Consider the following 16,676-nt stretch of genomic DNA (forward strand, 5'->3'; position numbering starts at 1 on the left):
CAGGAAGTCAAATATGTTTATCAGTTGAATTGCAAATAAACAAGAGAGCATGGATTAAAGGTTACTTGTTATGCAGTAATGGAGAATATGTTGGAGTTTTGGAGATGCTTTGTCTTCTGAATCTCTGCTTTCCTCTGTCTTCTTGTTCACGCACGCACGTCCTCCTATGGCAAGCTGTGTGTTGGTGGATCACCGTTGTCAATGGCTACCTTCCATCCTTCCAGTGAAAACTACGCTCACGCGCTCTGTCACAGCACGGCTAATCACCGGTTGGTTCTCGATCCGGTTGGAATAGAATCCCTTGATTCCTTTGCGTTTGTCACTAACGCCCAGCCTTCAGGAGTTTGAAGCTCGTCACAGTCATTCAATCCTTGAATCCTACTCGGAATACCACAGACAAGGTTTAGACTTTCCGGATTCTCATGAATGCCGCCATCAATTCTAGCTTATACCACGAAGATTATGATTAAAAGATCTAAGAGATACTCATTCAATCTGATATAGAACGGAGGTGGTTGTCAGGCACACATTCATGGGTTGAGAATGGTGATGAGTGTCACGGATCATCACCTTCATCACAGTTAAGCGCGAATGAACATCTTAGATAGGAACAAGCGTGTTTGAATAGAAAACAGAAATACTTGCATTAATTCATCGAGACACAGCAGAGCTCCTCACCCCCAACAATGGAGTTTAGAGACTCATGCCATCAAAGAGTACAAAATTCAGATCTAAAATGTCATGAGATACAAAATAAGTCTCTAAAAGTTGTTTAAATACTAAACTAGTAGCCTAGGTTTACAAAAAATGAGTAAACTATGATGGATGATGCAGAGATCCACTTCTGGGGCCCACTTGGTATGTGCTGGGGCTGAGATTTAAGCAATTCACGTGCAGAGGCCATTTGTGGAGTTGAACGCCAGTTTTTGTGCCAGTTTGGGCGTTCAACTCCAGCTTTTGATCCTTTTCTGGCGCTGGACGCCAGAATTGGGCAGAGAACTGGTGTTGAACACCAGTTTACGTCGTCTATCCTTGTGCAAAGTATGGACTATTATATATTGCTGGAAATCCCTGGATGTCTACTTTCCAACGCAATTGGAAGCATGCCATTTCGAGTTCTGTAGCTCCAGAAAATCCATTTTGAGTGCAGGGAGGTCAGAATCCAACAGCATCAGCAGTCCTTTTTCAGCCTGAATCAGATTTTTGCTCAGCTCCTTCAATTTCAGCCAGAAAAATACCTGAAATTACAGAAAAATACACAACTCATAGTAAAGTCCAGAAATATGAATTTTTCCTAAAAACTAATGAAAATAGACTAAAAACTAACTAGAACATACTCAAAACTATATGAAATTAACCCCAAAAAGCGTATAAAATATCCGCTCATCACAAAGCAGAGTTAAACGCCAGAAACAAGTTACAAACTGGCGTTCAACTCCAAGGAAGACCTCTACACGTGAAAGCTTTAATGCTCAGCCCAAGCACACACCAAGTGGATCCGAAAGTGGATTTTTGCATCATTTACTCATTTCTGTAAACCCTTGTTACTAGTTTAGTATAAATAAGACTTTTTACTATTGTATTTACATCTCTGGTTAATCTTTGACTAATTTTATGTTCTGAGATCATGTTTAAGGGGCTGGCCATTCGGCCATGCCTGGACCTTGTTCTTATGTATTTTCAACGGTAGAGTTTCTACACACCATAGATTAAGGTGTGGAGCTCTGCTGTTCCTCATGAATTAATGCAAAGTACTATTGTTTTTCTATTCAATTCAAGCCTATTTCTTCTATAAGATATTCATTCGCACACAAGAACATGATGAATATGATGATTATGTGATCCTCATCACCATTCTCACTTATGAACGCGTGCCTGACAAACACTTCCGTTCTACATGAAAGCAAGCTTGAATGCATATCTCTTAGCCTCCTGATCTACGATCAGAGTCTTCGTGGTATAGGTTAGAATTATTGGCGGCCATTCTTTTGATCCGGAAAGTCTAAACCTTTTCTGTGGCATTCCAAGTAGGATCTGGGAAGGGATGGCTGTGACGAGCTTCAAACTCGCGAGTATTGGGCGTAGTGACAGACGCAAAAGGATCACTGGATCCTATTCCAGCATGATCGAGAACCGACAAATGATTAGCCATGCGGTGACAGCGCATTTGGACCATTTTCACTGAGAGGACGGGATGTAGCCATTGACAACGGTGATGCCCAACATACAGCTTGCCATGGAAAGGAGTATGAGTGATTGGATGAAAGCAGTAGGAAAGCAGAGGTTCAGAAGGAACAAAAGCATCTCCATACGCTTATCTGAAACTCTCACCAATGAATTGCATAAGTATCTCTATCCTATTTTATATTTTGATTATATTTTAACTATCAATTCACCATAACCATTTGAATCCGCCTGACAGAGATTTGCAAGGTGACCATAGCTTGCTTCAAACCGACAATCTCCGTGGGATCGACCCTTACTCACGTAAGGTTTATTACTTGGACAACCCACTGCACTTGCTGGTTAGTTGTGCGAAGTTGTGAGAAAGAACTAAGATTATGAACGTGCGTATTAAGTTTTTGGCGCCGTTACCAAGGAATGAATGATCACGATTTCGTGCACTGAGTTTTTGGTGCCATTGCCGGGGATTGTTCGAGTTGGACAACTGACGGTTCATCTTGTTGCTAAGATTAGGTAATTTTATTTTAATTTTAAGCTTTTTGTTTTTGTTTTTATTTTCAAAAAAAAAAACAAAAAAAATTTTGAAAATAAATTATTCTATGACTTCAGAATTTTTAAGAATGAATTCTAGAGTTACATGATGATCTGTTGAAGTCTGGCTGGCTGTGAAGCCATGTCTAATCTTTTGGACCGAGGTTTCAACTCATCATCACAAGAGCTTTTTTTATTCTCATCAATTCAGCTGTTGTATGCCTGATTTGTATCTTAAAGCTTGGCTGGCCATAGGCCATGTCTAGTGTTTTGGACCGGAGCTTTCACTGAAAGCTTGGCTGGCTAGTAAGCCATGTCTAATTCCTGGACCTGAGCTTTAGACTAACATTGCATGATTCCTGGAATTCTCATTAAAAATTTTGAAATCCTTATTTTTCTTTTCCAAAATTAATTTTCGAAAAATACAAAAAAATATATATTTTACAAAATCATAAAAACTAAAAATATTTTGTGTTTCTTGCTTGAGTCTAGTGTCAAGTTTTAAGTTTGGTGTCCATTGCATGTTTGTAATTTTTTTTTCTTAATTTTCAAAAATTCATCATATGTTCTTCATGATCTTCAAGTTGTTCTTGATGATCTTCTTTGTTTGATATTTGCATTTTCTTGTTGTGCATCTTTTCTTATTTCTCATATGCATTTTCAAATTGTTAGTGTCTCAACATTAAAAATTTTTAAGTTTGGTGTCTTGCATGTTTTTCTTTTCTTAAAAATTTCCAAAAACATGTTCTTGATGTTCATCTTGACATTCAAAGTGTTCTTGGTGTTCATCTTGATATTCAAAGTGTTCTTGCATATTTTTCTTGTTTTGATTCATAATTTTTATGTCTTGTGTCTTCTTTGTGTTTTTCCCTTTCTTCATTAAAAATTCAAAAAAATCAAAAAGATATCTTTCCCTTATTCTCTCATAAATTTTTGAAAAATTGAGTTGACTTTTTCAAAACTTTTCAAAATTTAGTTGTTTCTTATGAGTCAAATCAAATTTTCAATTTAAAAATTCTATCTTTTTCAAATCTTTTTTTTAAATCAAATCTTTTTCATTTTTTTCTTTCAAATTTTTCGAAAATTCAAATTGATTTTCAAAAATCTTTTTCTTATTTTATTCCATATTTTTCAAAATCTTTACTAACAATTAATGTGATTGATTCAAAAAAATTTTTGAGTTTGTTACTTGCCTATTAAGAAAGGTTCAATCTTTAAATTTTAGAATCATATCTTTTAGTTTCTTGTTAGTCAAGTAATTAATTTCAATTTTCAAAATCAAATCTTTTTAATTTCTAATTCAAATCTTTTTCAAAATGATTTTCAATCATATCTTTTTCAATCTCAATCATATCTTTTTCTAAATCAATTTCAAAATCTTTTCTAACTTCTCACCCTTTCAAATTTGATTTTTCAAATCTTTTTCAATTAACTACTTGACTTTTTGGTTTATTTTTAAAAGTTTTCTATTTCAATCATATCTTTTTCAAAACCACCTAACTAATTTTCTCTCTCTAATTTTCGAAAACTCCTATCCACTTTTTCAAAATTCTTTTTAATTAACTAATTTCAAATTTTAATTTTAATTTTATTTTTCTTTTTAATTTTCGAATTCTAACTAAATTTTAAAATAAAAACAAAAATATTTTCCTTTTAGTTTAAATTAAATTCGAATTTTCTCCCCCCTCTCTCATCTCCTTCTATTTACTTATTTATCTACTAACACCCCTCTTTCACTCAAAAATTCGAACCCACTCTTCTCCTCTATGTTCGAATTCTTATCTTTTCCTTCTTACATTCTTCTCTTCTTATACTCATATAAGGAATCTCTATACTGTGACATAGAGGATTCCATATTTTCTTTTCTGTTCTCTTCTTTTTTATATGAGCAAGAACAAGGATAAGAACATTCTTGTTGAAGCCGATTCTGAACCTAAAAGGACTCTAAAGAGGAAGCTAAGGAAAGCTAAAGCATAACTCTCTGGAGAAAATCTGACAGAAATTTTCGAAAAAGAAAGAGACATGGCCGAAAATAATAACAATGGTGGAGATGCAAGGAAGATGCTTGGTGACTTTACTGCACCAAATTCTAACTTACATGGAAGAAGCATCTCAATCCCTGCCATTGGAGCAAACAATTTTGAGCTCAAGCCTAAATTAATTTCTCTGATGCAACAGAATTGCAAGTTTCATGGACTTCCATCAGAAGATCCTTTTCAGTTCTTAACTGAATTCTTGCAAATCTGTGATACTGTTAAGACCAATAGGGTTGATCCCGAGGTCTACAGGCTTATGCTTTTCCCGTTTGCTATAAGAGACAGAGCTAGAATATGGTTGGACTCTCAACCTAAAGATAGCTTGAACTCTTGGGATAAGCTGGTCACGGCTTTCTTAGCCAAGTTCTTTCCTCCTCAAAAGCTTAGCAAACTTAGAGTGGATGTTCAAACCTTCAAACAGAAAGAAGGTGAATCCCTCTATCAAGCTTGGGAGAGATACAAGCAACTGACCAAAAAGTGTTCTTCTGACATGCTTTCAGAATGGACCATCCTGGATATATTCTATGATGGTCTGTCTAAATTATCAAAGATGTCATTAGACCATTCTGCAGGTGGATCCATTCACCTAAAGAAAATGCCTGCAGAAGCTCAGGAACTCATTGACATGGTTGCAAATAATCAGTTCATGTACACTTCTGAAAGGAATCCTGTGAGTAATGGGACGCCTCAGAGGAAGGGAGTTCTTGAAATTGATATGCTGAATGTCATATTGGCTCAGAATAAAATATTGTCTCAGCAAGTCAATATGATTTTTCAAAGTCTGAATGGATTGCAAGCTGCATCCAACAGCACTAAAGAAGCATCTTCTGAAGAAGAAGCTTATGATCCTGAGAACCCTGCAATTGTAGAGGTGAATTACATAGGAGAACCCTATGGAAACACCTATAATCCCTCATGGAGAAATCATCCAAATTTCTCATGGAAGGATCAACAAAAGCCTCAACAAGGCTTTAATAATGGTGGAAGAAATAGATTTAGCAATAGCAAGCCTTTTCCATCATCCTCTCAGCAACAAACAGAGAATTCTGAGCAGAATCTATCTAGCTTAGCAAATATAGTCTCTGATCTATCTAAGGCCACTCTAAGTTTCATGAATGAAACAAGGTCCTCCATTAGAAATTTGGAGGCACAAGTGGGCCAGCTGAGTAAAAGAGTCACTGAAACTCCTCCTAGTACTCTCCCAAGCAATACAGAAAAGAATCCAAAAAGAGAGTGCAAGGCTATAACCTTACTTGGTGTGGCTGAACCCAGAGAAGAGGAGGAGGATGTGAATCCTAGTGAGGAAGACCTCCTGGGATGTTTACTGACCAATAAAGAGTTTCCCTTTGAGGAACCAAAAGAATCTGAGGCTCATCTAGAGACCATAGAGATTTTATTGAATCTCCTTTTACCATTCATGAGCTCTGATGACTATTCTTCCTCTGAAGAGGATGAAGACATCATTGAAAAGCAGGTTGCTAAATATCTAGGAGCCATCATGGAGTTGAATGTCAGTTTATTTGGTAATGAGACTTGGGAGGATGAACCCCCCTTATTCACCAATAAACTAAGTGCATTAATAAGGCAGACATTGCCTCAGAAGAAACCGGATCCCGAAAAGTTCTTCATACCTTGTACCACAGGCACCATGACCTTTGAGAAGGCTCTGTGTGACCTTGGGTCAGGGATAAACCTCATGCCACTCTCTGTAAGAGAGAAACTGGGAATCTATGAGGTACAAGCTGCAAGAATCTCATTAGAGATGGCAGACAAATCAATGAAACAGGCTTATGGATTAGTAGAGGACTTGTTAGTAAAGGTTGAAGGCATTTACATCCCTACTGATTTCATAATCCTAGACACTGGGAAGGATGAGGATGAATCCATCATCCTTGGAAGACCCTTCCTAACCACAGCAAAAGCTGTGATTGACGTGGACAGAGGAGAGTTGGTCCTTCAACTGAATGAGGACTACCTTGTATTTAAGACTCAAGGTTCTCCTTCTGTAACCATGGAGAGAAAGCATGAAAAGTTTCTCTCAATACAGAGTCAAACAAAACCCCAACATTCAAACTCTAAGTTTGGTGTTGGGAGGCCACAACCAAACTCTAAGTTTGGTGTTGGGAGGCTGATGCGCATAAACTAGTTATGCCACGATTTAGGAAATTGCACGATCGGCAAAATTCCTTCCGGCAAGTGCACCGGTTATCGTCAAGTAAAAACTCACAATAGAGTGAGGTCGAATCCCACAAGGATTGGTTGAATGAGCAATTCGGATTAGAAGTGTGTCTAGTTGAGCGGAATCAAGAATTAGATGAGAATTGCGGAATGTAAAATTGGCGGGAAACGTAAATGGCAAGAAATTGAAATGGCGGAATCTTAAATTGCATGAATTAAAGAGCAGAAGCTAAATTGCTGAAATTAAAAGGGAATGGGGGTGATTGCATGAATTGAGTTGCAGAATGTAAAGAGAAAGTGGAAATCAGAAATGGGGAATTCATTGGGTTATAGAAGATATTGAGATCTCCGAATCAAAACATGTTTATCTCTTCCTCAACCAATGCGTTCATTGAATTTTGCTTGGCAATCTTATATGATTGGATCCCAATCCCTTGGCTCACCAATTCTCTCTAAAAACAAACAAATTCCCAATCCCTTGGTTTAAATGTTCATAAGAAGAGATGATGCTCGATCACTGATTATACCACACAGTTTCATGAACCACAATTTGGTAGGATTACATGTCACAATATCCATCCAAACCCCAATCCAATTCACTGTGAGAAAGCTTCTCTAGCATGAATCCTCCATTCCTTTCCCAAGGTTCCGAAGGATTCCAATTATGGGTAGTTTCTTTCCCAAGACAACTACCCAATGGAATTAGATCGAGAAGCTTTCTAACAAAATTCAAGAGAAAAGATTGAAGAAGAAGATAAACTATTATTGATTCATTGAATTACAATAGAGCTCCCTAACCCAATGAAAGGGGGTTTAGTGAGTCATAGCTCTGAATTCAATTACAAAGGTATGAAAACTAGCCAAATGAAAGGTAAAAGTCCGTCCTCACTTAAATTCTATCCTATTTATACACTTTCTATATTGAGCTTCTGTTGTGTTTCTTGGGCTTTGAGGCCTCTCCCTGCCTTCCTTTTGCTTTGGGTTTATGATCCATAATCTTGATGAGGCTGCTGATCCACATTCTGTAACATTCATTGAGCCAACTTAGTGATAATCAAGTAATGACACATGACTCAACAAATTGAAATTCCAGACTCATCAATCCTTCAGGCCCAATCCCATAAACCATGATATTCAATTGGGTTTCATACCAGAGTAAGTTTAAGTTAATGTTTGTGCTCAAAAGCTAACTTAAACTGCAATATTTTTGGCCCAGAAACCTTTTCCAATAGTGGCGTTTAAGTTGCAGTTTAAGCTTAAACTGCAGCTTAAACGCCAGACACTTCCAGTGATGCCTTTTGTGGAAGCACGTTTAAGCTTCAGTTTAAGGTTAAACTGAAGCTTAAACGTGGAAATGGAAGAAGGCAGCCCTGGAGGTCGAACATAGTCGAACACGTTTAAGCTTCAGTTTAAGGTTAAACTGAAGCTTAAACGTGGAGATAGGAAAGGCAGCCCTGGAGGTCGAACACGTTTAAGCTCCAGTTTAAGGTTAAACTGGAGCTTAAACGTGGAAGAGGAGAAAGGTAGCCCTGGAGGTGTCACACGTTTAAGCTCCAGTTTAAGGTTAAACTGGAGCTTAAACGTGGAAGAGGAGAAAGGTAGCCCTGGAGGTGTCGAACACGTTTAAGCTCCAGTTTAAGGTTAAACTGGAGCTTAAACGTGGAAGAGGAGAAAGCAACCCTGGAGGTGAAAACTTGGTCGAACACGTTTAAGCTCCAGTTTAAGGTCAAACTGGAGCTTAAACGTGGAAATGGCTCCCTGGTGCATTTCCTATTTCTGGCGTTTAACTTCCAGTTTAAGGTTAAACTGGAGGTTAAACGCCACTTTCACCCTTTCCTCAGCTTTCATGATTTTGGCGTTTAAGCTCCAGTTTAAGCTTAAACTGGAGCTTAAACTCCACATGTGATATTCAAGCTTCCTTTATTGATTTTTGTTGCTTCCTTGCCTAGCCTCTTCTTTCCTGAAATCATCCAAACAACTGCATCAAAGTCTTGCAAATTTTCATGAGAATCTTCCATTCATAGCATTCAAGTAATATAACTAAAAACTCATGGAATTTGCATCAAAATCATACTGTTTGGATGGTTCATTGCTTTGTTATTCATTTAACCATTCTTGGTTACTTTAAGCTCAAGAAAATGCATAAAACAACTAAAACTAACAGAAAAATGCTAGTGAAACTAGCCTAAGATGCCTTGGCATCACAACACCAAACTTAATACTTGCTTGTCCCTAAGCAAGTCCTGAGTTATTTGAGAAGAAAGTATGAAACAGAAAGAAATTAAATTGGCTACATTAGTAAGCACTTGAAGTTCATCAGAAGGGTTTTATGCAGAAAGTTGCAGTATCACTTTTTCATTCTTATCAGGTAAGATTATCACTTTTTCATTGCATCCATCAAACACTGCTATGGCCTCTTGTTACTCTTATGTCCTTGGCACTTTTCTCTTCTTTGTTTTTCTTTTCTTTTTCTTAGAGCTCCTTTGATCCTTGTTTGCTTAGTGTCATGTGTTGCACAAGCCTTTGGCATTTTCTTTTTCTTATCACTGCACTACACATATCCACTCCAGGCATTTTAGTTCACATTTCTTCTTGAGACATTGGTGCCCAGCACCTCTTTGTGTGACTAAATGTTTTGTATTTAGGTTGCTCTTGATAATGGACTTTTGGTTGATAATCCCGGGTTAGTTAACCCAAGTTACCGAGTGTTGAAACACTCCTCAGAACCTATTCATCCAAGCATATCCTAAATACATAAACACCACAGGCATTTGTCTCAGAAGTTCAAACCATTGGTGCCTAGCTTATTTTCTCAATTTTTTTTGCTTTTTGGTTGCCCTTTTTCAGTGGCTTTTTCTTCTTCTTTTTCTTTCTTTTTCATGGCCAAAGACATTTATTCATCAAGATCCATAGACAGTTTTCAATTTCTACACAAAAAATGATAATTCTACACTCTATTTCCAGTGATCTGACTAAACAATCAAGCATGCATACCACCACTTAATTCTACTTGATTTGTCACTAATTGAGCCAAGTTACTTTTGTTCAAACTTTTCTTTTATTTTTGGAAACAGAACAAGCATGGCAAGCACTTGTTTAAGAAGGTGAAGTTATATCCAAACATCTAGGCATTCACTTTATTCAAAGCAATAAACAGACAAACATACTAGAGACTTTCATTCCAGAAAGATTCAACAATTACAGTTTAAATCAGAACAAGCATGCTTTTGTTTGCCCTTTTTAAAGAATTGTCAAGGAACAATACCACCTTGTGAAATTCCTTGTTTTCTCTTTGTTGCCAGGAAACAATTTGATTTCTCCTTCTTCTCCTAGTTGTTGTTTCATGCTCTTTCTAAGATCCTTGTTTCCTTTCCTGCAAGAGTGATGAAGTTGCTTGCTTCTCAAGCACTTGAGTGGTTAGCTCAACTATGTATGGGTAAGTGTCTGAGTCTTAAGTTGGTGTGTGAACACCAAACTTAGTCTTCTACTTACTCCTCTGCTCTTTGAGTTCTTGAATACTCTTTGGAATGAAGTTGCTACTAAGGATTTTAAGCATTTCTGTGATTGCTTAGAATGGTTGTTCCTTTCATATTATTCAAAGGTTGTTGTGTTCAGTTAATCTGTGTGGTGGAACACCAAACTTGGAGTCACACATTCCCCTTTGAATTATTGATCCACGAATTCATTGTTTGGTGTGAAACACCAAACTTAATTCCTTGCAATGCACAGAAACTACTTCACCTTTTTATTGAAACAAATAAAAGAAACAGCAAGTTAGTATTACCTCAGGTTGGGTTGCCTCCCAACAAGCGCTTTTTTAACGTCATTAGCTTGACGGTCAGCTGCCTCAGTTGAGGTGATATTTAACTTTGTCCTTCTCCTCCACATCTCCCAAGTAATGTTTGAGTCTTTGACCATTCACAGTGAAGGTTCGTTGTGACTTTTCTTCCATGATTTCTATTTGTCCATATTGGGAGACCTTGGTGACAAGGAATGGTCCAGACCACCTTGATTTTAGCTTCCCTGGAAATAGCTTCAGCCTAGAATTGTAGAGCAATACTTTTTGTCCCTCCTCAAATTTCCTTGGGGCTATGTTGCTGTCATGCTTCTTCTTTGCTCTTTCTTTGTAAATTTTTGCATTCTCATAAGCTTCAGCTCTGAATTCTTCCAACTCTTGAATTTGCAACATCCTTCTTTCTCCAGCAGCTTTGCTGTCCAAGTTCAAGAGTTTCAAGGCCCAGAATGCCTTGTGCTCCAACTCCAGTGGCAAATGGCAAGCTTTTCCATATACTAGTTGGTAAGGAGACATTCCAATTGGTGTCTTGAAAGCTGTCCTATATGCCCAAAGAGCATCATCTAGCTTAATCGACCAGTCCTTCCTTGAAGTTCCCACAGTCTTTTCCAGGATTCTTTTGAGTTCCCTATTAGATATTTCGGCTTGCCCACTCGTCTGTGGATGGTATGGTGTGGCTACCTTGTGTTTGACTCCATATTTTAGAAGCAATGCCTCTAATGGTTTGTTGTAGAAGTGGCTTCCTCCATCACTGATGATTGTTCTTGGAACCCCAAAACGGCAAAAAATGTGTTTTCTGAGGAAGTTCATGACTACCTTATTATCATTGGTTGGAGTTGCTATTGCTTCAACCCATTTGGAGACATAGTCTACTGCCACAAGGATGTAATTATTTGAGTATGAGGTGGGAAAGGGTCCCATGAAATCTATCCCCCATACATCAAACAATTCAAGTTCCAGAATGAATTGTTGTGGCATTTCATTTCTTCTTGGCAGGTTCCCCGCTTTCTGGCATTCATGGCAGTGCTTCACTAGTTCCTTTGCATCTTTGAAGATAGTGGACCGATAAAAACCACACTGCAACACCTTAGCTGCTGTTCTTTCTCCTGCAAAATGTCCTCCATAAGTGGAGCCATGGCAGTCCCATAAGACTTCCCTTCCTTTTTCCTCTGATATGCATCTTCTGAGTATGCCATCCGAACATTTTTTGAACAAGTATGGTTCGTCCCAGATGAAGTATTTGGCATCATTTACCAATTTCTTCCTTTGATGCTTATTAAATTCCAACGGCAAACTCCCAGTGGCCTTGAAGTTCACTATGTCTGCAAACCAGGGTGCTTTGTGAATTACCATGAGTTGTTCATCAGGAAAGCACTCATTTATATGTGTGCTTTGTGCGCTTCCTTCTTCACATGGTATCCTTGATAAATGGTCTGCCACCTTGTTCTCTACACCCTTCTTGTCTTTGATTTCAATGTCAAATTCCTGCAACAAAAGAACCCATCTAATAAGTCTTGGTTTGGATTCTTGTTTAGCAAGTAAGTATTTTAAAGCTGAATGATCAGTGAAGACAATGACTTTAGATCCAATGAGATAGGATCTAAATTTGTCAAATGCAAAGACTATTGCCAAGAGTTCTTTTTCAGTGGTTGTGTAATTCCTTTGGTTATCATTCAAGACCTTACTGGCATAATAAATCACATGTACCAAATTGTCTTTCCTTTGTCCTAACACTGCCCCAACAGCAAGGTTTGATGCATCACACATCAGTTCAAAAGGTAAGTTCCAATCAGGTGTGGCAATGATAGGTGCAGAGGAAAGTTTTTGCTTCAAAAGTTCATAGGCTATCATGCAATTTTTATCAAATACAAAGGGTGTATCAGAGACAAGCAAGTTACTCAAAGGTTTGGCTATTTTAGAAAAGTCTCTAATAAACCTTCTGTAAAAGCCAGCGTGTCCCAAAAAACTCCTAATTGCCTTGACATTACTTGGTGGAGGTAATTTTTCAATGAGTTCCACCTTAGCTCTGTCCACCTCAATGCCTCTATTCGAGATTTTGTGGCCAAGGACTATTCCTTCTGTGACCATGAAATGACACTTTTCCCAGTTTAATACTAGGTTGGTCTCTTGGCATCTCTTAAGCACCAAAGCAAGGTGGTGTAGGCAGCTAGGAAAAGAATCTCCAAACACAGAAAAATCATCCATGAAAACCTCAATAAATTTTTCAATCATGTCTGAAAAGATGGACAGCATGCATCTTTGGAAAGTGGCAGGTGCATTGCACAATCCAAAGGGCATGCGTCTATAAGCAAAAACTCCATATGGACAAACAAATGATGTTTTCTCTTGATCTCTAGGATCAACTACTATCTGATTATAGCCTGAGTATCCATCCAGAAAGCAATAGTAAGCATGTCCTGCAAGCCTTTCAAGCATCTGATCCGTGAATGGGAGTGGGAAATGATCTTTTCTGGTGGCTTCATTGAGCTTCCTGTAGTCTATGCACATCCTCCACCCAGTGACAGTTCTTGTGGGTATGAGTTCGTTCCTCTCATTTGGCACCACAGTTATGCCACCTTTCTTGGGCACTACATGGATGGGACTAACCCATGGGCTATCAGAAATGGGGTAGATTACCCCTGCCTGCCATAACTTCATGACCTCCTTTTGTACCACTTCTTTCATGACAGGATTCAATCTTCTCTGAGCTTGAATGTAGGGTCTAGCATCCTCTTCTAACAAGATTTTATGCATGCATATGGATGAACTTATCCCCTTCAAATCAGCTAGGGTCCATCCAATGGCGTCTTGATGAGTTTGTAGCACATTGATCAATTTTTCTTCCTGTTCTTGGCTCAGGGCAGCGCTAATGATAACAGGATAGCTCTCATTACTACCCAAGTATGCATACTTGAGATTAGAGGGCAATGCTTTGAGCTCAGGTTTTGGTGCTTCCTTCTCTTCTTTCACTCTATCTGGCATGCTTGGCATGGTTGTTTCAGCAGCCTTGATGTCACTATCTTCAATATCCTTGGTGAACTCCTCCTCTGCCACTTCCTTTGCTGTTTCCTCAAAGGTTTCTTGTACTGCAATGTCCACTACATCCACCCTCATGCATTCCTTTAGTGATTCTGATGGATAGCTCATTGCCTTGAATACGTTAAACACCAATTGCTCATCATGTAGTCTAAGAGTGAGCTCACCCTTTTGGACATCTATGATGGCCCCTGCAGTAGCCAGGAAGGGTCTTCCCAGAATTATTGAAGCTTCGGCTTCTTCCTCCATATCTAATACCACAAAATCGGCAGGGAATATGAAATCTCCCACTTTTACCAACAAATCTTCAACTATCTCATGAGGGAATTTAAAGGTTCGATCTGCCAATTGGAGGGCCATTCTTGTTGGTTTGGCTTCCTCAATCTCCATTCTTCTCATCATTGTTAGAGACATCAAATTGATAATGGCCCCTAAGTCACACAAGGCCTTCTCCACCATGACTTCTCCTATGATGCAGGGGATTTGAAAACTGCCTGGATCCTTCAGTTTCTGAGGCAATTTGTGTTGAATGATGGCACTGCATTCTTCAGTCAACAACACAGTTTCCTCATTTCTCCAGCTTCTCTTTTTGGTCATTAATTCCTTTAAGAATTTTGCATAGAGTGGCATTTGCTTTATTGCCTCAGCAAACGGAATGTTGATTTGAAGCTTCTTGAAAATCTCCAAAAATCTGGAGAATTGGCCATCCTTTTCACCTTTCATCAAACGTTGAGGATATGGTGCTTTGGGTGTATACGGCTTCAGGACCTCTTTTTCTTTTTCTCTTGTTGCAGACGGTGTAAAGGATTGTCCCTGTTCCTTGTCTCTCACATTTTCCTTTGCTTCATCCTCTGTGGGTTCACTTGAGATCTCCTTTAGCTTTTTTCCACTTCTGAGGGTTATGGCTTTACATTCTTCCCTTGCAATAGCCTTGGCAGCATGAGAAACACTTGGCCCAGGGATTTGCTTATACAAATACCCAATTTGATTTTCTAACTTCTGGATGGCAGCTCCTTGGTTTTGCAAGTTGGAAATTACTTCTTCCTTAAAAGCTTTCAATTCGGTTATGTCTTGACCCATGGTTGCAAGCATTCCTTCTATCCTGTTTAATTGATCTTAAAATTGTTGGTTCGGATTAGGTTGGGTAGGTCGATTATTTTGGCCTTGATATGATGGTTGGGAGTAAGTGTTTTGTGTGGCTTGGTATGCTCTTTGGTTGGGGTTTTGGTATGTGGACTTGTTATGTTGGTTTTGCTGGTTCCCCCACCCAAAGTTTGGGTGGTTTTTCCAGCCTGGGTTGTAAGTGTTGGAATGTGGATCATATGGTTGCCTTTGTTGATTTCCTACATAATTGGCCTCTTCCCAATCACCTCCTTCAGTGCTTTCTTCCTCTTGATCTTGTGTGTGTATCGCAGCCACTTGCTTTGTTTCTAATTTCCTGGTGAGCTCTGCTAGTTGCTTGGCAAACACCTTGTTTTGGGCTAGGATTGTATCAACATGGTTCAGCTCCATGACTCCCTTAGTGTTGTGTCTCTCTGATGCATAGTAGTACTCATTCTCAGCCACTGTCTCAATCACTTCAATGGCTTCTTCCACAGTCTTCTTCCTGTTCAATGAACCTCCTGATGAATGGTCTACAGCCTTCCTTGATTCATAAGAAAGTCCATCATAGAAAATGTGCAATTGCACCCAGTCATGGAACATGTCTGGTGGGCATTTCCTTGTCAAATCCTTGAACCTCTCCCATGCCTCGTAGAGAGTTTCACCATCTTGTTGTCTAAAAGTCTGAACTTCAGATCGAAGCCTATTGACCTTTTGTGGGGGGTAGAAACGTGCCAGAAACTTGCTTTCCACCTCATCCCATGTTGTTAGGCTCCCCCTTGGGAATGATTCCAGCCACTTAGCTGCCTTGTCCCTAAGGGAAAATGGGAACAAAAGCAGTTTATAGGCATCTTCCTGGACTCCATTGGACTTCACAGTGTCGCAAATTCTCAGGAATTTTGTGAGATGTTGGTTTGGGTCTTCATTAGCACTCCCTCCAAATGAACAATGATTCTCCACAAGTGATATTAGCTGTGGTTTGAGCTCAAAATTGTTGGCCTGAATGGGTGGTTTCTGAATGCTGCTACCACAATTCCCAGATGTTGGGTTTATGTATGAACCAAGAACCCTCCTCTCGGGAATGGCATTGTTTCCATCAGCTCTCCCATGGTTATGAACTTCTCTTTCCATGTTGAGATCTAGAGCTTCCTCAAAATTGTCCTCAGATTCTCCTTCAGATTCTTCTTCTCCCAGTACTCTCTTCCCTCTTGCTTCCCTTCTAAGTCTATGAAGGGTCCTCTCTGGTTCGGTATATGGAGGAGTTGATGTCTCTCCTCTCCTACCTGTCATACAAGAACACAGCACAGGCAACAAACAAGTAAAATACTCTTGGTTAATGGAAGAGTATGGTTAGAGCAGTTGAGGAATTAATTCAAATAGTTAGTGAGTCAGTGAGTTAGTTGCTTGAATTTAAAGGCATAAAGAAAGAAAGCATGTAACAGAGTGCAGAAATTAAAATTCAACAAATAACTTGAACTGAATTAACAAAGCAAAAAAAAATGCTCAATCTAGTTAACTTCCAATTGGAGAATTGTCAATCGAAAACCAATCCCCGGCAACGGCGCCATAAACTTTATGCGCATAAACTAGTTATGCCACGATTTAGAAAATTGCACGATCGGCAAAATTCCTTCCCGCAAGTGCACCGGTTATCGTCAAGTAAAAACTCACAATAGAGTGAGGTCGAATCCCACAAGGATTGGTTAAATGAGCAATTCGGATTAGAAGTGTGTCTAGTTGAGCGGAATCAAGAATTAGATGAGAATTGCGGAATGTAAAATTGGCGGGAAACGTAAATGGCAAGAAATTGAAATGGC

General features: G+C 38.8%; 1 non-coding gene across 1 annotated transcript; it reads left to right on the top strand.

The window, feature by feature from the left end:
- The first annotated feature begins 15,460 nt into the window (after positions 1-15,460).
- LOC148571495 (small nucleolar RNA R71) lies at positions 15,461-15,564 on the top strand. Its single transcript, XR_015908846.1, has one exon. It is a non-coding gene; the product is annotated as a small nucleolar RNA R71 (small nucleolar RNA).
- The last annotated feature ends 1,112 nt before the right edge of the window (positions 15,565-16,676 follow it).

This window comes from Arachis ipaensis, chromosome B3, assembly GCF_059453495.1.
Source record: "Arachis ipaensis isolate K30076 ecotype BB chromosome B3, ASM5945349v1, whole genome shotgun sequence".
Classification (NCBI taxonomy): domain Eukaryota; kingdom Viridiplantae; phylum Streptophyta; class Magnoliopsida; order Fabales; family Fabaceae; genus Arachis; species Arachis ipaensis.